The sequence below is a fragment of the Balaenoptera borealis genome (assembly GCF_965194805.1).
Source record: "Balaenoptera borealis genome assembly, chromosome: 18".
Lineage (NCBI taxonomy): Eukaryota > Metazoa > Chordata > Mammalia > Artiodactyla > Balaenopteridae > Balaenoptera > Balaenoptera borealis.
In genome coordinates this window covers 29,386,526-29,413,485 of record NC_138877.1, presented here as the reverse complement: position 1 = coordinate 29,413,485, position 26,960 = coordinate 29,386,526, and the positions used below count along the sequence as shown (strand labels likewise).

The 26,960-nt window shown below is 33.2% G+C and overlaps 1 long non-coding RNA gene across 1 annotated transcript in view; it reads right to left on the bottom strand.

The window, feature by feature from the left end:
* The window catches only part of LOC309615765, a 268,971-nt gene extending 243,116 nt beyond the window's left edge, over positions 1-25,855 (bottom strand). Inside the window, exon 1 of the long non-coding RNA XR_014237061.1 lies at positions 25,400-25,855. This is a non-coding gene — a long non-coding RNA (uncharacterized lncRNA). The remainder of the gene's footprint in view (positions 1-25,399) is intronic.
* Positions 25,856-26,960: the final 1,105 nt, after the last annotated feature.

Sequence of the window (26,960 nt, the reverse complement as noted above, 5' to 3'; positions counted from 1 at the left end):
TTAAAAGAAGAGTGAGTCAGCCAACTTGCTGATCTTAGAGAGCCTTCCTGAGGGGTAGCAGGCAAATGGGACTCCTCTGGGGAACATAGACACTGGCAGCAGCCATTTTGGGGAGCTCATTCTACCACAAAGAGACTGATGCTGGCAAGGACCATTTTGGAATTCTCCCTCTAACCTATTAGCTCTAAGGGCTAACTGACACACCAGGGAGCCAGAATGAGGCCCACAACTCCCAGGCCTTGCAGCCAATGACCCTAAGACCTGGCCACTTGCACTAGCAGGCAGCACTAGACCTGGACCCTCTGGGCTTCTCCGCCAGATGCCCCAGGACATGGCCCCACTCACTAGTGGACTGACACCTTCCCTAGGACTCCCAGGCTACCGAGCCAGCCTTGCAAATACCCAGCCTGGCCCACCAGCTTGCTGGCAGCCATGACATAAGGAAGGACCTGGCAGTAAGCAGGCTGGGGCCAGTGATGCCTACTTGCTTGCCCACAGAACAAAAGAAAGGCACCACTAGAGCATATAGCTTTGGTGACCAGAGGGGAGTCTGCTTCTGGGCCCCATAGGACATCTCTTACATAAAGCCACATCTCCAAAATTGGTAAATGCAACTGACATACCTAATGTCAGAAGAAATAAATGAAGGAGAGAGTAGCAACCTATCTAAAAAATAGTTCAAGTTAATGATCATGAAGATGCTCAACAAACTCGAGAGAAGATTGGAGGAAGAATATGAGGAGATTAACAAAAGAGTTAGAAAATATAAAGAAGAACGAAGAGAGCTGAAGAATACAATAACTGAAAAAAAAAAAATAGACTAGAAGGAATCCAGAGTAGATTAGATGATACAAAAGAATGAATGAGTGAATCGGAAGACAGAGTTGTGGAAATTACCACAACAGAAGAGAGAAAAGAAAATGACTTTTAAAAAATGAGGACATTTTAAGAGGTCTCCAGGAAACATCACCATACTATCATTCACATTATAGGCATCCCAGAAGGATAAGAAAGAAAAAGGGAGAAGATGTATTTGAGGAGACAGCTGAACATTTCCTTAACTTAGAAATGGAAACAGACATCTAGTTTCAGGAAGCACAAGTAGTCCCAAACAGGATAAACTCATAGAGGTCAAACACCAAGACATAAAATTAAAATGGAAAAATAAGATTAAAAGAGAATCATAAAAGCAGCAACAGAAAAGCAAATAGTTACACACAAGGGAACTCCCTTAAGGTTATAGCTGACTTTTCAGCAAAAACTTTGCTGGTCAGAAGGAGTGGCATAATATATTCAAAATGATGAAAAAAAAAAAAAAAAAAAAAAAAAACCTACAACCAAGAATACATTACCCAGCAAGATTAGCATTCAGACTTGAAGGAGAGATAAAGAGTTTTACAGACAAGCAAAAGCTAAGAGTTCAGCACCACTAAACTGACTTTACAAAAAATGTTAAAGGAACTTCTCTAAGTGAAAAAGAAAAAAAAAAAAAAAAAAAAAGAAACACACACACACACACAACTAGGCATATGAAATCTATGAAAGAAAAACTGTCATTGATAAAGGCAAACACACAGTAAAGATAATAGATCAACTACTTATAAAAGTAGTAGGAAAGTTAAAAGACAAAACTAGTAAAATTATATATCCACAATAAGTAGTTAAGGGATACACAAACTAAAAAGATGTAAAATATGATGTTAAATCATTAAACATGGAAAGGGGAAGTAAAAAAGCAGGGATGTTAGAATGTATTCAAACAAGATATTACCAATGTAAAAATATCATATATTAATATGTTGTCATATATGAACCACATGGTAACTTCAAACCAAAAATGCTTAATAGATACACACAGGAATAAAGAAAGGGATCCACATATAACCCTAAATATAGTCATAAAATCACAAGAGAAGAGAGCAAAAGAAGAAGAAAGGAACAAGAAAGAACTACAAAAACAATCTGAAAACAATTAACAAAATGGCAGTAAGTACATACCTATCAATAACTATGTTAAATGTAAATGGAATAAGTGCTCTAATCAAAAGACTTAGAATGGTAGAATGGATAAAACAAAAAAATCCATAGACCCATATCTATGCTGCCTACAACAGACTAAATTCATGTTTAAAGACACATACAGGCTGAAAGTGAGGGGAAGGGAAAAGGTATTCCACGTAAATGGAAATGGAAAGAAAGCCAGGGTGGCAAAACTTAGACAGAAGTTGGTGACCAGAGACCAAAAAAGGACATTACCTAATGATAAAGGGGTCAATCCAATAAGAACATATAACAATTGTACGTATATAGGCACCCAACATAGGAGCACCTAAATACATAAAGTAAATACAAACAAAAAGGAGAAATTGATAAAAACACAATAATAGTAGGGGACTTTAGTAGGGGACTTACGTCAATGGAAAAATCATCCAAACAAAAAATCAATAAAGAAACACTGGCATTAAATAACACATGAGACCCAATGAAAACACAATTTCCTTGGGCAAAATCTCCATGCCCTAATTATCTTATTTTAAAAAGAAAAAAACTGTGCCGACTCATGAGGTGAGGGTTACACGATTTATAACATGCAAATCTCTTGAAACATTGCCTTGTACCTGAAAATCTCTAAATAGTATAATATGCCATAATTGAAAACTGCTAAAGTTTACTTATTTTCCAAGTGTTAAGAACATATTTGATTCAATTATATTAGCTCATATACTATTGCATGTGCACACTCATATGCATTTGAAATCTTTTAAAATATGTAACCCTATTAATTCAAATATTAACCATCCACAAAACTTACACCTAACTTAACATGCATTTTTTATCTAATTGTCAAAAATAACTTAGATAAGTGTAATAATATTTTAAGACACCAACTACAATAGAATTCATTTAGATTAAGTGTTTCACTGAGCATATTGATGAATACATATTTTTGAAAATAATATAATGCTAAAAATGTTTAATAATATTAGGAATAAGATACATAGTCTTATTCTAACACCTACAGTATCATAGAGAATTGCAAGAGGCAGTAATGTTGTGTTCTGATAAAAGATATTAAAGAGATTATATGAATTACAACTCCATTTTGGTATAAATTAACTTTTGACATAATACCTTAATGCCAATATCTTTAAAATATTTTATTTACCAGAACATAAATATGACTAAATATAAATAACAATGATGATAGTACTACCATTACTTCTAATAAAAATATCTAAAATAGCTTGAGTATTTACTTGTTTAAAATACATTTCCATATGTTAAAATAACAGTGATAAGACATTAGAACATATACTGATATATATTTTATTTACATAGTGTAGAAGGAAGATATTTGTGTCAGAAGTATTGCTTTAATAGAAAGATTCATTATTTTGTTTTGTTTTTTAATCTCTAGAATGCAGAATATTGCTTTGGGGAATTCATAATGTTTTATGTATAATGTTGATATACATCAATAATTTTAGCAGTACATGCACTTTATGCTAAGCTGATTGCAAAGTATTATTTATCTTACCAGAAAATTTAAAAAAAATAAAAATAAAAACTCCTCGGAAGACGGTTTTTAGAAAAAAAAATTGCACCTAAAGTGCTAAAAATCATTTAAGGTATGGTAATCCTTTCAATATACTAAGCAAAGTAAAATATCATTAAAAATGAATTCAGTACTGAAAATAGCTGTAAATGATGAGAAAATATAGAATCACTGACACATGAAAAGCTGCTCATCAGAAAGAAAAAGAAAAAGGCTAAACCAGGAGCAAAAGTTTCATTAGAGCAAAATTCTAAAACACTGCATATTTATTCATTTTTTTCAGGTTGGAAATCAACTCTGTCCTACTTCAAAATAAATAGTATACATTTTGGTTATAAACTGATGATTGTCCAGAAACAGTAAAGGCATTGCAAAAGAGAATTAATATTTTTAAAGTTTCCACTAGAGATAAAATTCTGTACTATGTTAAATATCATCTCAGCATGTTAAAAGAATATTTCAAAAAGAAGGAAGGAAGGAAGGGGGGGGGAGAGAGGGAGGAAGGAAGGAAGAAAAGAAAAAAAAGAAAAGAAAGTGTAGGAGGGAAGAAAAGAAAGAAAAAGAGAAGAGAAGAAGGAAGGAAGGAAAAAAGAAAGGAAGGTAGAAAAACAAAATTACAAAATGCTAAATTGCTCATTCAGTGTTCAAGACCAAATATAAGACCCACTTCATTATTTCAGTTTATATAGTCTTACCATTCTGAATAACTTTCAAATTGTTTATCACTTCAGTAACATCATCACCTGCATCCTATTTTATACCCATATATGTTGGCTCAATTTATTTGAATTCTCCTTTAAATACTAGAAAAATTAAGTTATTCAAAACACAGTCCTGTGCCTTAACCATTGTTTTAAAAATATTCACTTTGTTCTAATTTTCAATATACATTAAAGATAATTTCCACATTTCTAAGAGTAGTGAATACTGTAAAATTCAAAGCTGCCATTCTACGCAAAGTAAAAAGAATCTTATCTTTGTAAAGTATATTATATATAAAATATATTCGGCATTGACATATTTATAGTACATTCAAGAAACTGAATTTAATTTAAAATTCATCTACAACTGATTTTCTTAAGATTTATTGCATATATTCATGTATATGCACACGCACACATGCATACATACACAGAGCTACTTACATAATTTTCCCTTTTGGTTACTTATTACTTAAAGATTCTGGTTATTTTGCCTTTTTTCTTAACATTTAATGCATATTACTTAATATTAGACTATATTAACATCAACAAAAACACAATAGTTGCTCTCAAACTATCAACAAAAAACATTAATATTGAATACTTTCAGAATTGTTCAAAGGGATTGACTCCAAGATAAGAAAATTTCAAAGGTATCCTACATACCTTGCAGCATGCGTTGTCTTATAATCCTCAAAACATATCCCTACAGGCTTCAGTTCAATTACATATCATATGTAATTTAGTAAAAGGAATATTTTGAATATTCCTCAAACCTTTGGAAATAGATACAGAAGGCAGACTCCAACCCGAGAGCAATCTTACAATCAATTGTAGTAAATAAAAATATGAACAACAATAACAACAAAATGATGGAATATAATAAAGTGTGACATATATAATGACACATATATAAAGAGGGAAGAATTATGAACTTCATGACTTGGGAAACTTTGTTTAAATATAGAGCACAGTTAGCACAAGATAAATTTCACATTGCCTGAAGGTTCTTGTAATGATCCTGTCCTCTGATACTGATCTATTACCTAGGAACTTCCCAGAAATTTGAAAGCTTTGAAGGACTGGCCATTGAATTAATATTTTGTTTGTGTGTTTGTTTTTACCTCATTAGGAATTATAGTCTATCATATGGAACTATGAGTTTTCCTTCATTTCTAAATAATGCATTAGTGATTTCACCAATATTGTTCTCATAGGCAGAAAAATTCTGTGCTCAGAAACCTATGTACCTTCCGTTTTCATTTTCGGACAAGATGGAGTAACAGAAGCTAGATTTACTTTCCCACTGGAAGCAATCACAAAGCAGAGAAAACATATGCAAAAACAGTTTGCAAGACACTGGACATGACGGAATGAAAGACAGTAACCCCTGAAATATGGAAAACTGTATCTATTAAAAAATGAAAGACAGTAACCCCTGAAATATGGAAAACAAAGAAGCTGAGTCCTACTTGTGTCAGTTTACTACTTTGAGTTTCCAGCATGCAGTGCAGGGAGTTGAGTACCTCTGCAGAGCCAGGCAGATGCCATGAGGTGAGGAGTAGAGCTGTTATTCAGGGGAGGGATGTAGCTAGAGATTACAGTGCAGAGAACAAGAGAGGAGAGAGAGCTGGAAATGAATGTTGTTACACCAAACTTGATGGCAAATATAACAATTTACATGACCTTGAACATATTTTTGGTATTTAGGTACACTGTTACTTTGGGCAGCAAGAAAAAGCTACCTTGTAAGGAACTCATTTTTTTGATACTTCTCTATGAAACAGGTGAGCGAATGGACTAGAAGACCTTATCATGAATTCCAAGTGACATAAAGGGTCCACCTGGGTCTACTGATTAACAATTTAAAGTTATAAAAGTCAGCATCATTGCATGTGTTTATTTAAACATATTCAGATGCTTGAGTGGGCACAGAGTAGTTAAGAAAATTTTAGCGTAGCCAAGAGAGTACTAAGAAATCATAACTAGACAAGAATTGAAGGCATAATCAGGAAAGGTTTCTGTTCTTCAAACCTTATCTGCCTTTTCCTGTTTCTTTTCATACTCCAACATCAATTTGACAGTCAATTCCTATCATTTTACTTGTTAATTTATTTATTTACATTTGTTATTTCATTGGTATATTTAGATTTTTATCATGTTATTTTATTCTTTATCTTTGTCAAGATTTTTACTGATGTTTTTATGTATTCTTTCTACCTTTATGAAGATTTTATTTTCTTAATTTTATTTCATTTAAAATTTTTTTTTTATCCTTTGGAAGTTGTATATTATATTTTTAAATCAATATCTCACCCCTCTGCCATATTGACTGTATAAGGCTACTTATATTGAATAACTATAATATTTGTGAGGTTATATCTTTTCAAGAACAAAAAATATAAATGGGCATTGTTCAGGAGATTTAATCCAAATAATATTTCCTCATGCTTTTGCCTCTGGTAACTGGTTGTTGCTTGTGTTTGTTTATCACACAAACTGGGAGAGGGCAAATGCATTCTTTTATGTAAGTGAAATGCCGGATCCATACTAAGGAGATATTTTGAATGTATGGAAAAACAGTTTGCCTGCTTGCTATAGCTGCTGCCGGGCTCCATCTTTTTGTTCAAGTCTTCCGTTTGGCAAGACTTAGCCCTCAATAGTTATGTGAATCAGTGTATTAATCTTAACTCTTTTATATCATCTGCACTCCTGACAGATGACTCCAAGGTATTACTGATAGTGCTCTCAGGGATTTAGAAAATGTATCTGTTAAAAATAGGAATTAAAGCTACATGAAATGATTGAAATATATATTCAATTGGAAATTAAACAAGAAAATGTTTTAGAGTCTCAGTTTTTATTAAATGCTAACAACCCTCATTAAAAAAAAAGATAATCATTCCCTCCTCACCCCACCCCCACCCTCAGGGCTCTATTCAAAATGTAACTGTTTTTTGTAATTTCATTTACCAATATCGTATATTATCACTGTATAATTTGTATTTTTTTCATTGGTTTGTTTAAAATATACAATATAGGGTGTGGTCAAGATGGTGGAGTAGGAAGATCCTGAGCACAGTTTCTCCAATAGGCACATCAAAATTGCAACTATTTACAGAGATTTAATCAATGAAAATGACCTGAAGACAACAGAAAAGATTTTTCACAATTGAATGTGTATAGAAGGAACCACAGCGAGATGGGTAGGAGAGGCGGACGTGTTATAGTCAAGACTCAAACCTCTGGGTAGGTGACCCACAAATAGGAGAATAATCACAATTTCAGAGGTTGTCCCCAAGAAGAAAGGGATCTGCACTCCACATTGGGCTCCTCAGCCTGATGGTCGTGCATGGGGAAGTTGAGCTCCCAGAATATCTGATTTTGAATGCTAGTGGGGCTTGTGTATGGGAGACCTAAAGGGCTGTATAAAAGAGAGACTTCTCTCTTAAAGTGTGCATACAATATATTATATGCTCTGGGGCCCAGCGCAGAGGCAGAAATTTGAAAGGAGCCTGGGACAGACCCACTTGCTGATCCTGGAGAGCCTCCTGGAAAGGCAGAAGGCAACTGGTACTCCCCAGGAACATAGACGCTGGTGGCAGTCATTTTGGAGAGCTCATAGTACTACAAGGACAATGGTACTAGCAAGAAATATTTTGGAGACCTCCCTCTAACTTATTAGTACCTGGGCTTGCCCACCCACCAGCCATTTGACATCAATCTCTGGAACTCCTGGGCCAAGCTAGCTCCGTGGGACCCTGACTACCAGCCAGCAGGCTGGCTCGAGCCCCACAACATCTCAGCCCCCACAGGCAGCTGCTACAGGACCTGGCTCCACTCACCAGAGGGTGAGCAGCCTCCACATGAGGCAAGGACTGGCAGCAAAGCAGACCAGGGTCCAGACCCACCACAGTAAAAGAGCCTACACAGCCCACATAGGGAGCACCCCTAGATCATTCGGCTCTGGTGACCAAAGGGAGCGTGTTCCTGAGCTCCATAGAATGTCTTCTACATAAGGTCACTTCTCCAAGATCAGGAAACATAACCAACCTAACTAATATATATAAATAAGAACAGAGAATTAGGCAAAATGAGGTGACAGAAATAGCTTCTAAAAGAAGGAGCAGGATAAAACATCAGAAGAACTAAACAAAGTGGAGATAAGCAACTTACCCACTACAGAATTCAAGTTAATAATAAAAAAGGCACTCAACAAACTTGAGAAAAATGTATGAAAGCTATGAGAAGTAAATTTAAGAATTAATTTTGTTTTGGATGCAAAAGACCTCCAACAAAGACAAATTAGTACTATGTGGAATCCTATAATATCAGGCAGAATTATTCTTATGCAAGGGGGTCATGTAGAATGACCCAAAGGAAATATTTTAATAGTAAAATTAGTTCAGGATTGTGAATAATCTTCTGTTGAACAGTACAACTTCTATTAGATATCTTCAGCTCCAAATCTATACTAAGAACCTATTTATTAATTCCTATGTCTAAATTCTATCTTATGCCAAGTGCTACAGTGAAATGTAATTTTATACAAAAATAACTCTATAAAAGAACTAATAGTAAGCTGTCAGTAATTTTTATATAAATAAATATATTTGTTTCAAGTCCTGCTATTTCTTAATTTGAAAGATCATGTTTAATTTGAAAAAAGAGAAAAATTAAAACAAGATTTTAAAAAAATATATATACTAATGAGAATTTTGTACTTTTTAAATATTTTTATTGTGGTATAGTTGATTTACAATGTTGTGTTAGTTTCTGCTGTACAGCAAAATGAATCAGTTGTACATATACATATATCCACTCTTTTTTAGATTCCTTTCCCATATAGGTCATTACAGAGTATTGAGTAGAGTTCCCTGTGCTATACGGTAGGTCCTTATTTGTTATCTATTTTACATACAATAGTGTGTATATGTCAATCCCAATCTCCCAATTTATTCCTCCCTCTCCTTCCCTCCGGTAACCATAAGATTGTTTTCTACATCTGTGACTCTATTTCTGTTTTGTAAATAAGTTCAGTTGTACCATTTTTTTAGATTCCACATATAAGCAACATCATATGATATTTGTCTTTCTCTGTTTGACATACTTCACTTAGTATGATAATCTCTAGGTCCATTCATATTGCTGCAAATGGCATTATTTCATTCTTTTTTATGGCTAATATTCCATTGTTTATATGTACTACATCTTCTTTTTTCCTCTGTCAATGGATATTTAGGTTGCTTCCATGTCTTGGCTATTGTAAAGAGTGCTGCAATGAAGACTGGGGTGCATGTATCTTTTTGGCTTGTGGTTTTCTCCAGATATATGCCCAGGAATGGGATTGCTGGATCATATGGTAGCTCTATTTTCAGTTTTATAAGGAACTTCCATACTGTTCTCCATAGCGGCTGCACCAATTTACATTCGTGCCAACAGTGCAGAAGGGTTCCCATTTATCCACACTCTCTCCAGCATTTATTGTTTGTAGACTTTTTGAGGATGGTCATTCTGACTGGTGTGAGTTGATAGCTCATTGTAGTTTTGATTTGCATTTCTCTGATAATTAGTGATGAGCATCTTTTCATATGCTTTTTGGCCATATTTATGTCTTCTTTAGAGAAATGTCTATATAGATCTTTGGCCCATTTTTTGATTGGGCTTTTGGTTTTTTTGACATAGAGCTGCATGAGCTGTTTGTATATTTTGGAGATTAATCCCTTGTTGGTCGCTTCATTTGCAAATATTTTCTCCTATTCTGTCTTTTGGTTTTGTTTACGTTTAATTTGACCAAAGAGAAAATGGAATTAAAACAAGATTTTTTTAAAGTATATATTCTAATGAGAATTTTGTGCTTGTTTTAAATTGTTTTAAGAATATTAAATCTCAAATAAGAAATTCAATTCTATTATTTAATTTATTTTTTTCTAAAAAAATATATCCATATACTGCTGACCTTTAAAATGTCTTTAGGGCACTAAGTATGAAACTAGCACCTTGTTTTTCAAAGTATTCTAGTTGACCAAGCAATTAATTTAAACATTTAGAAAACCCAGTCTATGTTGAAAATCATGTTATCATCATGAATATTTTGGTGTATTTTTTCAGATATTTTCATATGCATTAATATGTGATTACTAGAGAAAATGAGAGAAAGAAAAGCTTGATTTTAAGAAAGGTTTTTATGAAATATAATGCTATACAATGTCACTTTTCTCTTAACAGAGAATATCATAAATGATGTTTCAGGTAAGTGCATATAGATTTAAATGGCTTTTAATAGTTGAAAAATATTTTATAATATTTATTTGTCAGAATTTATCTAAGCTCTACTCAGTGATGAACAAATATGGTGTTTACAATTTTAACATTACATTTAGTTTGTAAATATATTGAATCTCTCTGAGGCAAATCTATTTCTGAAACATAAACTTTTAGAAATGTAATTGTCGAATTAAGGGATACATATTTCAAATTTTGCGATATTTCTTAGTTTCTCTCATTTACTTAACAAATATTTATTGAGTGCCTACCTTAAGTCTGGTACTGTTTTAGCACTTGAAGTCTATCTCTGGAAAAAACAAGAAATACACTTGCCCTTGAAGAGCAAATTTTCAAGCAGGTGAATTAGATTTTATGTATTTTATGAAATGGGAGGCCTACGCTATTTTTATGTAGTTATTATCCAAATATCATAGTACAGTTTATTGGAAAGTGTGACTTTTCCACTGCAATCTACAAACAACCTCATTTATTTATTAAGTGATTTTTTTCTAAGTTCTTTACAGTGTTTCATTGATTCCTTTATCTAGCCTTGGACCAGTATTAAATACCATAGTTTATAAAATATTTTGACATGTGGTGGAGCTAATCCTATGTCAGTCTGTTAAAATAACTGTCATATTCAGAATCAGTTTAAATATTATCATTTCATGTATCTGTTAGGTTGTTCCTTATACATTGATTTATAGCAGTACTTCAGTTGCTTTCAATCTCATATTTGTTTTATTTACCTCATAGTAGTCATCATATTATCTTTTCTAAATGTTGATTTACTTGTTTAAAATCACATTTCTTCCAGTGAAATGTAAGCTTTATAAAAACAGGGATCCTGGCTGAATATGGCACTGCTATCTGCTAGTACCTACCTCACTAAGGAAGATGCCTTGCACGTAGGAGATAATAATAATTGTTGAAAACATAGATCAGTAGAAAAACTATATACTTATTAAACACAATCCACAACTTCTGAATCATATTTTATCTTCTGTGTGTTGAATGCTTGCCCAAACTCAGTTTCTCACAATGTAAGTAACTACGGCCACCAATACTGTTACTGATAAAAATGGCAAAGTAGTGGTTTCAATTTGTTTCTGAAAATATATCAGTCACTAAACTAAGGAAATTATCATGAGTGTCAGCACATGTAATTCTCATTATCACAACAACCTTATGAGGCTTGCGGTTTTTTGTTCCTTCTTTATTGTGAAATAATATGTAGACTACAAAAGTGCATAAACCATACGTGTACTATCAGATAAGTATAAGCAGTTTACTGTCAAATCTAGAAATAGAGCCTTACCTGTATTCTAGAAGCCTCCCAAATGTCGCTAATGGTCTACACTTCTAACTTCCCTCTAGAGACAAAGACTACATTGACTTTTTAAAAAGTTCATCTTTGCTTTTCTTTTTCATTCTATTACATAAGTCTATATCCCCAAGTAATATAGTTTTATATTGCTTGTCTTTGTGTTTTCTATGAGTGGAATAGTAGGGTAGATATTCTCCTTAGTTTGCTTCTTTCACTCACTGTGTTTGTGAGATCAAACTATAGTGTTTATGGGATCCTTAACATTGATCTAGAGTAAATCAATAGAGAATGTATCTCACTCTATTAGTTTATTTCATAGTTGATAGTTGATGAGCTTCTAGGTTCCAGTTTGGAGCTTTTACATGTAAAGTTTGTATAAATATTATTGTGCATAGATTTTGGTGTCCGTATACGTGAGTTTCTCTAAGGTATATATTTAGTAGTCAAAGTTCTGGGAGATATTTCAGCTTTTCTAGTTAATGCCAACGTATTTTCCACATTACTCGTGGCATTAACACTCTTAAAAGTATATGAAATTTATTTATGTTCCTCCTGATCACCAATATTTAGTATTATCCAATTTTTATTTTCCTATCATTCCAAAGTAAATCTACAAGAATATCTTTATGGTTCTAATTTTTAGTTTATGTTTAATAATATTGGGTACCTTTTAACATAGTGTCCATTTGTATTTCTCTTTTGAAGTGTCAAAGTATTTTGCTGATGTTTTTCTTGGTTTGTCTGCTTTCTTCCTTATTATTTATACAAATGGTTAATATACACTTGATACTTGTCCTTTGTTGAGTCTAAGAGTGGAAAATATTTTCTGTTACTTCATTAATGTTAATTTGATAAAAATTTTAATTCTAAGGCAAAGTATTAATTGTTTTCTTAGTGGTTAATAATTTCTGTATTTTGTTTTACTATAATTTTTACCTTGAAATCACAGAGATAACACTCTTTCCTGACTTTCAAAATATTTTTTAGATTTTCTTTTATAAATAGGTATTGATTCTCTTTGGGACTGAATTTCACATATGGTATGAAGTAGGAATCCAACTTTTAAAATTTATTTACTGCCCCAAATATCCTAGCATTTTTTATCAGAAAGTCTGCCCTTTCCCTGCCTCATTCAAATATTGTCTCTAGAAATGCATGGGTCTGTTTTTGAGTTCATTTTGTTCCTTTACTCTCTTTAGCCTTGTACCAGTACCTGATAATCTTAAATACTACAACTTTATAGACGGTCTTGACATTTGGTGGAGAAAATTTTTCAAATGCATTTTTTTCCCAATAATATATTGTCTGTTCTTGGTCTTTTTCATTTTCAAATGTATTTAAAAATCACCTTGTTATGTTTGATTTTCTTTTCAAATTTCATGACTATTTTAGAATTTTTTTAACTTATAAAATCATTTGGGGAAGAAATGGTATCTTTATACTATTGACTATTTTAACCTGTAAATATGATATATCTCTCATTTTGAGACTTCATATTTTGGATTGTTTTCATTAATGACATTTAAAAAATTCCACTTGCTAATTTTTGTTGCTTGCACATAAAAATATGACTTTTTTAAAACGTTTTTGTATCCTCCATCTACTTGTCAAACTCTTCATTCTAGTAAACTTTTCTAGTTAAATTTTGAAATTTTGGTAAGTATATAATTATATCATTTAATAGATTTTGTTTTTTTTAATATTTGTAAGTATATATATTTTTTAAAAGTTTATAATTAATATATTTTGTATTGCCTATCCTCACTGGCTGGGATGATTAGTAACAGAAATCAAATTGAAGTTGAAAAGAAATGATAGCTATTAATGTCCTTGCCTAGTTCCTGGTATCGAAGAGATAACTTTCAGTGTTTTATCAAACATATTTGTTGCAGGTTTATGTGTGAAAAAGTCATCCACGCTTTCAAATAGATTTCATCAAGAGTTATTTTCTCAAAAAATTCTAAAAATAAATTATTTTTGTTAATCCCAAAATCTATATCATTGGGGGTCATCCTGTGCTAACTTGTTTTTTTATGTGTTGGGCTTTATTTGACTATATTCTCTTTATCATCCTGAAATTTCTTTTCCAAAGAGAATCCTTGTTTTCTCATACCAAATATATGGAGTATCTTTTTACACTAAATCAATAGATTAAATCATCTTGTGACATACTGATGATAAGTGAATCACAAATATACTAAAAATGTAGCTCAATTTTGTATCCTCAGTTGAGCATATCAGCAAAATTTTATAAATTGCCTTGTGTTTTATTGTCTTTTCATTTTCCTTTAAATATATGAATATTCAGAAATTTACTATACATGGCTTACCCAGTGAATGAAATAAGTAAATATTAGTTTCATTGATAACTCAATAAACACCAGAAATCTTTTATTTATTTTACTCACAACTGTGTACAAGGTTATTTTTGTTGATATGGTTAATATCCATACTCAAACTATTTATTCATATTTTCTAATCTCTATGGTTAATTTTAGTTCATATGAAAGTTATGAAATTGAAAAAACTAATTAGAATCACATAAGAGTTACTGATAGTGTCAGGATAAAATAAGAGACAAATTATCCACAACATAAAGCTTCCTATACATAAACAGCAATATAGTTAGCTGTTTATAGAAAAAAAAAAAAAAAAAAAACACACTCCAAGCAGTAACACTTTAACTTTTCACAAAGGCCATATGAGAAATGAACAATGGAGGAAGCAGAACATATAAAACCATTTTGAATAAAGTATTCGAGAAAGTTCAAAGCTGTTATAGAAATCATTTTTAATCTTTAGTTTGTCGATCTTTATTATAGTTTGTGAACCTCATGCTGAAATTAATTTCAGTAGTTTTTTAAACATATACATAAAGTACATTTATTTTATTGACAAATTATATTCACATAGAAAGAAAAACCTGATATGAAAGGATTAATTTATTAGTTCATTTTCTGAGAATTTAAGTTCTATAAACATAGTCAATTAACAGAGATAGGGGAATATAAAGTCTGGAGTTATACAGGGAAAGTTCTACACAACTGAGTTCTGAAATCATTTGAAATAAGTAAATTGGGTAATAAAGCTTTTTTATAAATAACCTTAATATGGTCATAATTCAAAGCATTATTTGACTGTACACTATAATTCTTTTATCTATTTTTGCTATTTCTCAATGTTCATAGAACCTAATAAGAATTACAATCAAATAATCACCATTAATCATAGATATATGTATTACATGACTTCAGTTTATAACTAAGGGACCTGTATTATTGTGACTTTTTAAAACATGGATTCAAATAATCATACCTTTTTTAAAGAATAACTAACTATATCAAAATTAAATCCATTTGAAATAATATGTTTAAATTATTTTTATGCTCATCAATATGGCTAAATATCTTTTATGTACTGTGCTTAAAATTCTCAAACTTAGATAATATCAGTGTAGAAATGATAGCATTACATTTTTTGTTTTGCTTACCAGGCCCAAATGTAATTTTAAAAGGGTTTTCCTTGTAATCATATGTTTTTTTTTTTAATGCGAATAGCTCTGTGTTTTAAAGTCTTGAAATTTCTTTCAGGAAGTCATGATTGAAAATATCATCTTGATGTGACAGACATTAGTAGTGTTCTGTAATATCTACTTTCCTTTCCTTCCAGTCAGGGAACACTGAATTTCTCAACCCTGTTATTTTCAGCCAGGGATCTCCACCTAGTTCAGCTCAAGGACTTTGGTAGAAGTGATGTATGTCAGTTCAGGGCCACGACATGAATTAACCTTTGTACAAGACCTTCCAGTCCCCTCTTTCTTCCTACCCCGGTGAAATTGGAGGAGACCTTGGTGTGAAGATGCTAAAATCGAAAAGATTAACAGCCTCCTAGATAGATGCAAAGAGCCAATTGTAAGAACTGTTGGTGCCAATATAAGCAAGTGGCACAAGAGGTAAGCACTTTCTGTACTCTAGAATTGCAAACGTTTTGGAAAGTTCTAAAAAGACCAGAAAAGTATTGATAAAAAATAGTAAAAAGTAGTTAACAGCTTATTAAACATATACTATTGTATGTAATTTTGGCAACAGTGAATCCAAAAGAGTGAAGTTCACTCAAGACACTCAGGCTTCATGATAATATATAGGATCATATGATATCACTTATACATGGAATCTAAAATAATGATATAAATGAACTTATTTGCAAAACAGAAATAAACTCACAGACATAGAAAATAAACTTATGGTTACCAGAGGGGAAAGGAGGGGGGAGGGGGGAGATGAATTAGGACTTTGGGATCAACATATACACACTACTATGTATAAAATAGGTAAACAACAAGGACCTACTGTACAGCACAGGGAAGTATATTCAATATCTTAAAATAACGTGTTATATATATATTCTTTTTCAGCTACAGTTATATATAACTGAATCACTTTACTGTACACTTGAAGCTAACACAACACTGTAAATTAACTACACTTCAATTAAAATAAAACGGTCAGAACAGAAAAAAAGATTTAACTCTCTGAATCTCTTCTAGTGCACTGGACTGGTTTGGAAACTGTTAACACGTTAATGATAAGGCAGCACCAATCCTTTGTGTAGATGGAGAGGCTTTGTCCTGCTAAAGGCACATGTCATCACTAGATGTACCAGCTGGGAGCAGATGGTGGCCTAGGCAGGGAGAAAGACACTTCCACCCTTTCTTCTCTTTTGATTGTTCACAGTTGCCACTCAGCTTGTTGAAAGGAATAAATAATTATAGGTGTTAAAACGGAGTTGCGTTGTAACTGGCTATGCCTGTTCTTCAACAACGTGAACCCAGGTAGTTGTTTTAACCTTGAGGTACAATGCCTCAGAATAAAACACTTATAGCTGTAAAATATCCTTCATTTGAAAATATGAGCCAATGTGTCCATTTCAGTTGATAAGTTAATATTCCATGAATGTGATTGAAAGCATACCAAATCAATGATGTATCATTCTGGAATTTTAAAAGACAAATTACAAATTATAATATATTGTCATTTGTAAATGAAAAAAACAAAAAAGATGAGAAAAAATTAACCACTCACTTTTGAAAATATGAATATAAGAAAACAATGATATATTGAGAATTTTGGACAGCACCCCAACACTTCTTCACCCCTCTTTTGCATTCATATACATTCAATGTCATAAACTAATCAATTGCACAGCATATATGCATCTTTCTCAGTAAGTAGCTGAGAAAGATATTACTGCATTCCAGTTTTGATAATCATTCTATAATTAAAGTTCCAATGTATGTTCAAATGAGCCTATCTCAACTTTATTTTAACCTATGATCCGTTTTGGTAAATATCAAACTCTTAAATTTTCCATTAATGTCATTTAAGTTTCAAAATAAATTAGGCATTGTCACCAAGAACATGTCAAATCAATGATAATATTAGTAAAAAAAATTATAATTTGAAAGATAAGATCATTGTGTGCTTAAGGTCTGACTGTTTGTCAGGAAGTTCACTCTCCTAGGAAGTAAAGAAGTTTAAACACAATATAGGTCACTCTCAATGTCAAGTCTGTTTTACTCTTTAGTTTCCAAGCTAAATTTTTTTTGTAAAATTTGTTTGACTTTTTACTTCTGAACTGATTGGCAAAAGATATTAGTCCTTGAGAATTAAGTAGAAAAAGTTTCACTGTTGTCTTTTTGTCCTTGCAAGCCCCCACTCTCTCTATGTCAATAATTAACTCAGAACTACTCAAATGGATTCCCTCCAGTGTTTCAAAACACTGTCAGCACTCCGTCATATTTGATAATGGCTTACACTAGTATACCATCTCTGTGTTCATATACTAATGATGCGTCACTATCAGAAACAGATTAAAAAGAAAATTCACTTTAACTACAGGATCTAAGTTATATTAAGAAAAAATATACTCAGAAGGCATACTCAGACACACAAAAAAGCAGTGTGTCCAGAAGTATCATAGGCCAAGTCAGCAGAAGTAGTTAAGAATTAATTTCGTAGAGATGTTAGAAATAAAAAAAAAATAATACAGATAGGAAGGGAGGAATGAGGGAAGGAAGAAACAAAGAATGAAGCTCATCTTTTCATGAAAACAACTGATTTATTAGAATCTTTCTTTTTTGTAGTTGTTTAAATTCATTCTTAATACTTTAAATTTACAAAAAAAAATATAAATAAACTACATTAGAAGAACAAAACACACACAGTAAGATTTTACACTCTGAAGCTCCTCACTGCCAATAAATTTGTACCATTAGAAAGTCAACTCTATGTGCTAATAAAGGCATGATACTGAGATAATAAATAATACTTGTAGCATAGCATTTATATAAGAAGTGCAATTCAGATTACAGTGGTAATTCTTTTGAATGACTATGTTATTAAATGGTGACCACTTATTTCCTATTCCCAATTCAACCTTTCTACATGTATCAGGTTACATATGCTCCAGGCCCTGTATTTTTGCAACCCACCATAGACTGGAAACACAAATGCAAGCAGGTGTAAAAGACACTGAAACTGTGTGGCCCTAGGGAAAAACAGATCGTATATAGGTCCAGGTGGGTTGATTTTACTTTGTTCTCAAAATGCTTGATTATATACAAGACTTAAACTGAGGGGAAAATAAGCCTGTTTTTATACCTAGGTGTTGGCATACATCGCCAATAATTTTGTGCTCAAAAGTAAGAAAACATTTTACTCAGTTTTGTAGATAATATAATGCCATAACCTATTATCAGTTGGATGTGTAGTAATCTTACAACATCCCTTCAACCAGAAAGTGGAGATGCAATAGAATTGAGGATCTCTCTAAATCTATTTAACTAAAATAAAATCATAAAATGTTTTTCTGATGATGAATAAATATAGTTTAATTCCCACATTAACTTTATGAAACAATGCCTTGTCCTATGCATCTGGAGAGGAAGTTTTGGTAAGGAAAAGAATATGAGATTGGAATCAGGAACCTGGAGGGAAAAATTCCAGTGCTCTACTTATTAGCTGTGTGACTTTATATGTATCACTTCATATTTCAAAGACTGGCTCTCATCTGTCAAAGATGCTTGTGCTTAATTTATAGGCATATCTTGAGAATTAAGTAGAAAAAAGTATGAAACTGCTCTACATGTTGACGGCCCCATATCTATTTCTTTAGGCCAAATTAATCTCCCTAGCATCAATTGCCTAGAGTGAAATTCCAGTTGAATTTTACTACTTGGTTATTCCACAGATATTTTAATGAATTAACTTTTCTAAAGTAGAAGTCTCTGTGTTCACCTACAGTATGATTTCTCATGTAAAGCTGATATGTTTATAGTACCATCATCTATTTTTCAGAAGTTTGCATCACCTGAAAAATATCTTCCATCGACCAACTTACCTACTCTGCTTTCTTTATCTTCTGACTCTAGTAACAGGGAATTATTTGCCATACTCTGCACTCATAATATTTCTAACCTCTAATTTCAGGCTTAACAGCTCTCACTGTTCACCATCTGAGTACTTTGAATTATTCTGCAAAACTCTGTCTTAGTATATGCTATCTTAAAATTCTCTTTTTAAATGCTTTTTTTTTTTTTTTTTTCTTTTAATAGATGTTAGCTTTCAACAGTGGGAAGAATATGGTTCATTAATTTTTGTATCTCCAATGTTTAAAACATTGCTTGGCACATAGTTGTTATCAAGAAATGTGTATTAAACTACATTAAGTACGTAAAGCTATTTCCTACATATATGTTGCAATTCTCAGAGATTAGTAGTCTAGTTTATGACAAGATAGCAAAGTTTGAGTTAGCATTATCTTTTAATTAATCTAATATTTGAATTAAAATACATTTCACCATAGCAAAATTAACTTATATTTCACTATTTGTAGACCCCATATATTTGGATATTCTTTTCATATAGAAATTATTTTCATGGACTGAAGTGATTTCTTTAACCTTCCTTCCTTCCTTCCTCCCTCCCTCCCTTCCTCCCTCCCTCCCTCCCTCCTTCCCTCCCTCCCTTCCTTCCTTCCTTCCTTTCTCTCCCTTCCCTCTTCTTTTCCTTTCTCTCTCTTTTTCTTGTTTTTCCAATTCTAAAGCCTCTGCAAAGTTAATCCCTTAACTGCTTTTCCTAATTTGACATACTCTTTCACCAAGACACGTGTGTGTGTGTATAGTGTTTAATGAGAATTCTGATTCTCACCACTAAGGTAACTTTCCTGTCTTCTCAACCCATTACAATTTATATAGATCTTATCCAACTTTCTGCGTTTTTCTCTTTACTCATTCTCCTTTTGCCAGTTGAATAATTTCTGTGTATCTCTGTGATTGTAATGGTTAAATTTATGTCTCAACTTGACAGAGCTAAATGAGCTGGTAAAATATTATTTCTGGGTGTGTCTGTGAAAATGTTTTGGAAAGAGATTAGTATTTGAGTTGGCAGAATGAGTAAAGAAGATCACCCTAACTAATGTGGATGGGCATCACCCAACCTACTGAGGTCCTGAATAGAACAAAAGTGAAGGAAGGACAAATTTACTCTCTTGTTTGAGCTAAGATACCCATCTTCTCCTGCCATGAGACATGAGCACTCCTGGTTCTCAGGCCTTTGGACTTGAACTGAACTTCACCAGCAGCTTTCTTGGTTCTCCAGCTTGCAGATGACTTCTGAGCTTCCATAATTAGATAAGCCAATTCTTGTAATAATCTATCTATCTATCTATCTATCTATCTATCTATCTATCTATCTATCTATCTATCATCTATCTATATCTATCTATCATCTCCTATTCTTCCATTTCTCTGGAGAATCTTAACCAATACAGTGATTAAATATATTTTATTTACACATTTTTTTTGCTTTTTGTTAGCTTTTTGCCTAATATTTCCTGTAACCTCTTGATTGGCTGGAGTTTGTACTATTGTACTAACTTCATTAGTAAGGCTAAAATCAATATTTCCTGAGTTCTTCAAAGTCCTAAATTCTTTGGAAATTTTGTATTTGAAGGAGAAATTTGTTGGATAGAGAATGGTTTTTTTCATCCTTTCTCTCTTTGAGAATTTTGTAATTTTTTTTCACTGACTATTACTTGGAGAATTCTAATGCTTACTTGATTTTCTTTCCTTTATAAGAGTTGTTTTTTGTTGTAGTTTGCCCAAATAATTTATTATCTGAAGTGCCAATAAATTTAGAAAGATATATCAAACTATTGACACGTTTAGGTAACTATTACGTGAAATTATATGTCTTTGACAATCTGAATTCAGAGTTTTTTGTTTTTTTTTTTTTAAAGCCAGGAATGTTTCTAAAGTCTTGTTCCATTGTTTTAGCTTTTCTTTCCAGGAATTATACTTATCCATGTGTTGGTTCCCCTTTGCCTGTCTTCTATAGTTTCTTTTACCTTTTTAATCATTTTTGTCTCTTACATTTTTTGCTTTTGACCAGTGAAAAATATGTCATATTAAAATTTTTATGGTATATTTTCACCTTATGTTCACCGGGATACCTGTGGCCTTTCTGTTAAAGATGTATATTTTTCTTCTATGTCTTTCCTTCATGATATCTGGTCAATACCTCTTATTGTCTAGATATATCATTGAATTTTTATTTTTATTGTTTCTGGTTGTCTTTCATAGTTGACATTTTCTAATTTTTTTAAATTCAAGATTAAATATTAGGTTGTAAGTTTTCCCTGTTTTATAACATTTTTTTTCAGAATCACAAGGATATGTTCAAGAATTTGTTGCATTCTTTCATATTGCTTTTTTGTGGTATATTTGTATGCATATTATATTTATGTTTGTGTTACTGTTATTTAAATGAGTTAGATTTTGCTATATCAGTTGTTAGCAGGAGGCTCCCATGACAGAGGGTGAAATGAAGTCTTGTTTATTAGTTTAATCAGCTTAAGGGCTTCTTTCTCTGTACCCACAGACATGGATTGTTTCACTGAAATATAGCTTCTTTGTGTAGCTACACCTCTTCTGTTCCGAAAACATACTTGTTTCAGGAATACTCTAGATTCAGTGCTGAATTCCCCCATTCATTTATTGGCTGGTTCTACCTAAGACTTCCAAAATGACCACTCCATTTCTAAGGTCTGCCACCTCAATCCCCCCCCCCTACCCTACCCCCAGTCCTTCACCAAACCTTGATTTTCCAACTCCACCAGCCATGATGTCCTCTTAAGACTCAGCTCTGCTCAGAGCTGTTCACTGTGTAGGGTGGGGTCTCTTTTCTTCGTAGGAACATTTGCCTGATATTGACTTCAGGATCTAACATAGCTAGACGCCTCTGCATTCTCTGTCCCTTTATACCTTTGTGGCTTACCATCCATCAGTTTTGCTGCTATCAGTAATTTTGACTGTAGTCTCAAGTAATTTAAATTTTTTAATCATCCAAGTCTCCTAGTTTTGCTGAAGATGTAGTTTGAGGAGTTTTCTTTTACTGTATGATATCCAGGAGAAAAATGGAATATTCAAACTTATGTCACCACCTTATTCCTACTTCTTCTCTTTATATGTGAAATATCATGATTTCACAAACTTTTCTCTAAATGTTTATTTATTTAAATCATAATTGTAAGTGACAGAGAAAAGCAAACCTGAACATACAGGGGGTAAAATTGATATGTTTGAGGTAAAAAATTTGTTCATAAACAGTAAAAATGTGATTTTATTATTCTCACCAAGATCCGTCATTTTGCAAAATTTAATATTACTTTATTTAGTTTCCTAGGTTTACATTGATTTAGAAAAATGCATTGATTTAAGATACTACTGCATGCTGATACACAGAATCATATATATGAAACAAGGAACCGTAAGTTTCTCCTGCAACTTGTCTGGGATAAAAAGAAAGAAGAGATATGAATGGAAATGAATATATCCTGGGCAAAGTGATAAACCCTTTTTAGATTTGAAGCTACCGTTTATTTACCAAATTATTATGAAACACCCTCGCACATACAAAATCTAATAAAAATACTTACAACAGGTATATGATGGTGTTACAACTGCAACTTAGCTAAAATATCAATCAATCAATCAATGACAAATTTTTAGCACTTCTCTGGTATATTGCTGTTATTTTGCTAAACAACATAAATTAATAAAATAACCAGAGTGGAAATTAATTCACAATAACTACATGCCACCTTAAGCACTATGGTGTATTGCTCAAATGTCACTCCGTGTGAAATTTATTATACTGGGTAATTTAATTTCTTAAATTAACTTTCCTTCAAACACTGTCTTATTACTTTGTTATTTCCCCAAGCACCCTATGTGAGAAAGGAAATCTATTCCTTAAATTTGTAAGTACAGAATTAAAACATATTTAATGAGTTGATACAAAACATCTAACATGAATCTCTTATATAATTAAACTTCAATAAATGTTTATAATTGTCTTTTGATGTTTAAGTTTTCAATTTTCTTTTGCCCAATTTAAGTGTACATTATATCTTTTTTCACAACAATTTAAATTATGCACTTGAGAATATATTTATTTTTTTCATCTAACTTCATTTTGAAATGACAGGCAAGGAAGAAGGTATGTCTGCTTAGAGACATGTGCTCTATTTTAAAAATTCTTTTCATACCCATCTTGAATAATTCTTAGAAGAGTTGTAAAACACACATTTATGTATGAATGGTGATCTCATTTCTATTTCTACTGGCAAAAACAATCGTCATCAAACTGAATATCTTACAAGAGTTAAGGATAGATGTCACCAACATGGCCCAATGGGAGACCCCTGAATCTTCCTCCTCCTACAGTTATACCAAATATACAGCTACAATGGGTCAATTTCCTCTGCAAGAAATCCAGAAACTAGTTGAATGACTCCCACTCATTGGGCAACTGAGAAAATACAACATTAAAATGGAGATGAAAGGCTGAGACACACTCTTGCCATAAACTCCAATCCCAGCTCAGAGCCTTATGTACTGAACCGAGCTTGAGTCTGCTTCCTGACGTGCATCAAAGCCAATCTACTGACACTAGGTGAAGGAAAGTACAGCATTTATTTGCAATGAACCAAGCAAGGAGAACAGGAAGCTCATTCGCAAAAGACACAAACACCCCTGTGGTTTTTAGGCAAAGGTTTTAAGTACACTGTTAAGGAAGAGGGTCATAGGATGCCTGATCAGCTTGTGGACATTCTTCTGATTGGTTGGTAGTGAGGTAACAAGGTCATGTTTCAGGAACTTCAATCACCCATCTCCTGGTTCTAATCAGTCTGGGATCTACATGCTTGTGGTCAGTATGTAGTCACCATCCTCCATGGTGGATGGTTTTAGTTTCTGCTGAACAACTCAAAGATATGCATCAGATTGTTATCTATGTGCCTTCAGTAAAAACTAGGAGTCTTGTGACTCTATTGTTCTAATCATTAACTGCTTGAGTCTTCTCTTTTGAACTCTAGGAAGCCCTGAGACTAAACTGCTTTTTTCTACAAATAAGAAAGAGGGGGCATGTACGGGCTTTTGTACCTGGAAAGGTCTTGGAAGGTCCTGCTTGGTTCCAATCTCCCCTTTTCTTTGATAATCCTCAGTCCTGAAGGAAACAGGGGCAGAACAAAAAGAGAATAAAATTTTAGATACAGAGATTAATCATAAACTTGACAAGGGAATTCAGTTTTAGTGGGACTCCGTTTCACTTACAGTTGGAAGGGAATCCTCAACTTCCAGCCTCTCTCTGAAGAGGAAAGATTTTGGGTCAAAATAGCATCCCATCTTTTAAGGCTGCCACCCAAGGGACAGACACCCAAATCACCCAGCTCTGATAGCCGACGGGGCTTACATTCACGAGTCCCAAAGGGATATATTAAAAAAAGAGAATTTGTTAAACAGGTGTATGAGTGCTCAGCATAGCTACTGCTCCTGGCTCAGTGCCAAGGGAACAGACAAAAATGCCAGTCTCCCAGTTCTCCCTCAGAAGGAGTTTGACAGAGTTTGATGACATTCTTTCCCAGGTGCTGGATGACTAGAAGTTTTCTGGCTTTTAACTAGCCTGCATCTAGGGGTTGACTGGAATTATTGCCAGAGCACAAAAGAGCTAGGGAGACATTTCTCCACCCTCTCCATCCCACTCACTATAATAATATTTAAAACCAAGTTGCTAGCTTCTCCCTTAAAGGAGATTGTCCATACATCTAGTGCCCGAACTCTTTTTTTTTTTTTTTTTTTAACATCTTTATTGGAGTATAATTGCTTTACAATGGTGTGTTAGTTTCTGCTTTATAACAAAGTGAATCAGTTATACATATACATATGTTCCCATATCTCTTCCCTCTTGTGTCTCCCTCCCTCCCATCCTCCCTATCGCACCCCTCTAGGTAGTCACAAAGAACTGAGCTGATCTCCCTGTGCTATGCGGCTGCTTCCCACTAGCTATCTATTTTATATTTGGTAGTGTATATATGTCCATGCCACTCTCTCACCATGTAACATCTTACCCCTCCCCTTCCCCATATCCTCAAGTCCATTCTCTAGTAGGTCTGTGTCTATTCCCGTCTAGCTACTGGGTTCTTCATGACCTTTTTTTTTTTTTTTCCTTAGATTCCATATATATGTGTTAGCATACTGTATTTGTTTTTCTCTTTCTGACTTACTTCACTCTGTATGACAGACTCTATCTCCATCCACCTCACTACAAATACATTCACTTCATTCCTTTTTATGGCTGAGTAATATTCCATTGTGTATATGTGCCACATCTTCTTTATCCATTCCTCCAATGATGGACACTTAGGTTGCTTCCATGTCCTGGCTATTGTCAATAGAGCTGCAGTGAACATTGGGGTGCATGACTCTTTTTGAATTATGGTTTTCTCAGGGTATATGCCCAGTAGTGGGATCGCTGGGTCGTATGGTAGTTCTATTTTTAGGTTTTTAATGAACCTCCATACTGTTCTCCATAGTGGCTGTATCAATTTACATTCCCACCAACAGTGCAAGAGTGTTCCCTTTTCTCCACACCCTCTCCAGCATTTATTATTTGTAGATTTTGATGATGGACATTCTGACCAGTGTAAAATGATACCTCATTGTACTGTCAATTTGCATTTCTCTAATGATTAATGATGTTGAGCATTCTTTCATGTATTTGGTGGCAATCTGTATATCTTCTTTGGAGAAATGTCTATTTAGGTCTTCTGCCCATTTTTGGACTGGGTTGTTTGTTTTTTTGCTATTGAGCTGCATGTGCTGCTTGTAAATCTTGGAGATTAATCCTTTGCCAGTAGCTTCATTTGCAAATATTTTCTCCCATTCTGAGTGTTGTCTTTTGGTCTTGTTTATGGTTTCCTTTGCTGTGCCAAAGCTTTTAAGTTTCATTAGGTCCCATTTGTTTATTCGTGTTTTTATTTCCATTTCTCTAGGAGTTGGGTCAAAAAGGATCTTTCTGTGAGTTATGTCATACAGTGTTCTGCCTATGTTTTCCTCTAAGAGTTTGAGAGTGTCTGGCCTTACATTTAGGTCTTTAATCCATTTTGAGTTTATTTTTGTGTATGGTGTTAGGGAGTGTTCTAATTTCATACTTTTACATGTACCTGTCCAGTTTTCCCAGCACCACTTATTGAAGAGGCTGTCTTTTCTCCACTGTATATGCTTGCCTCCTTTATCAAAGATAAGGTGACCATATGTGCGTGGGTTTATCTCTGGGTTTCTATCCTGTTCCATTGATCTATATTTCTGTTTTTGTGCCAGTACCAAACTGTCTTGATTACTGTAGCTTTGTACTATAGTCTGAATTCAGGGAGCCTGATTCCTCCAGCTCCATTTTTCGTTCTCAAGATTACTTTGGCTATTCGGGGTCTTTTGTGTTGCCATACAAATTGTGAATTTTTTTGTTCTAGTTCTGTGAAAAATGCCAGTGGTAGTTTGATAGGGATTGCATTGAATCTGTAGATTGCTTTGGGTAGTAGAGTCATTTTCACAATGTTGATTCTTCCAATCCAAGAACATGGTATATCTCTCTATCTGTTTGTATCGTCTTTAATTTCTTTCATCAGTGTCTTATAATTTTCTGCGTACAGGTCTTTTGTCTCCTTAGGTAGGTTTATTCCTAGATATTTTATTCTTTTTGTTGCAATGGTA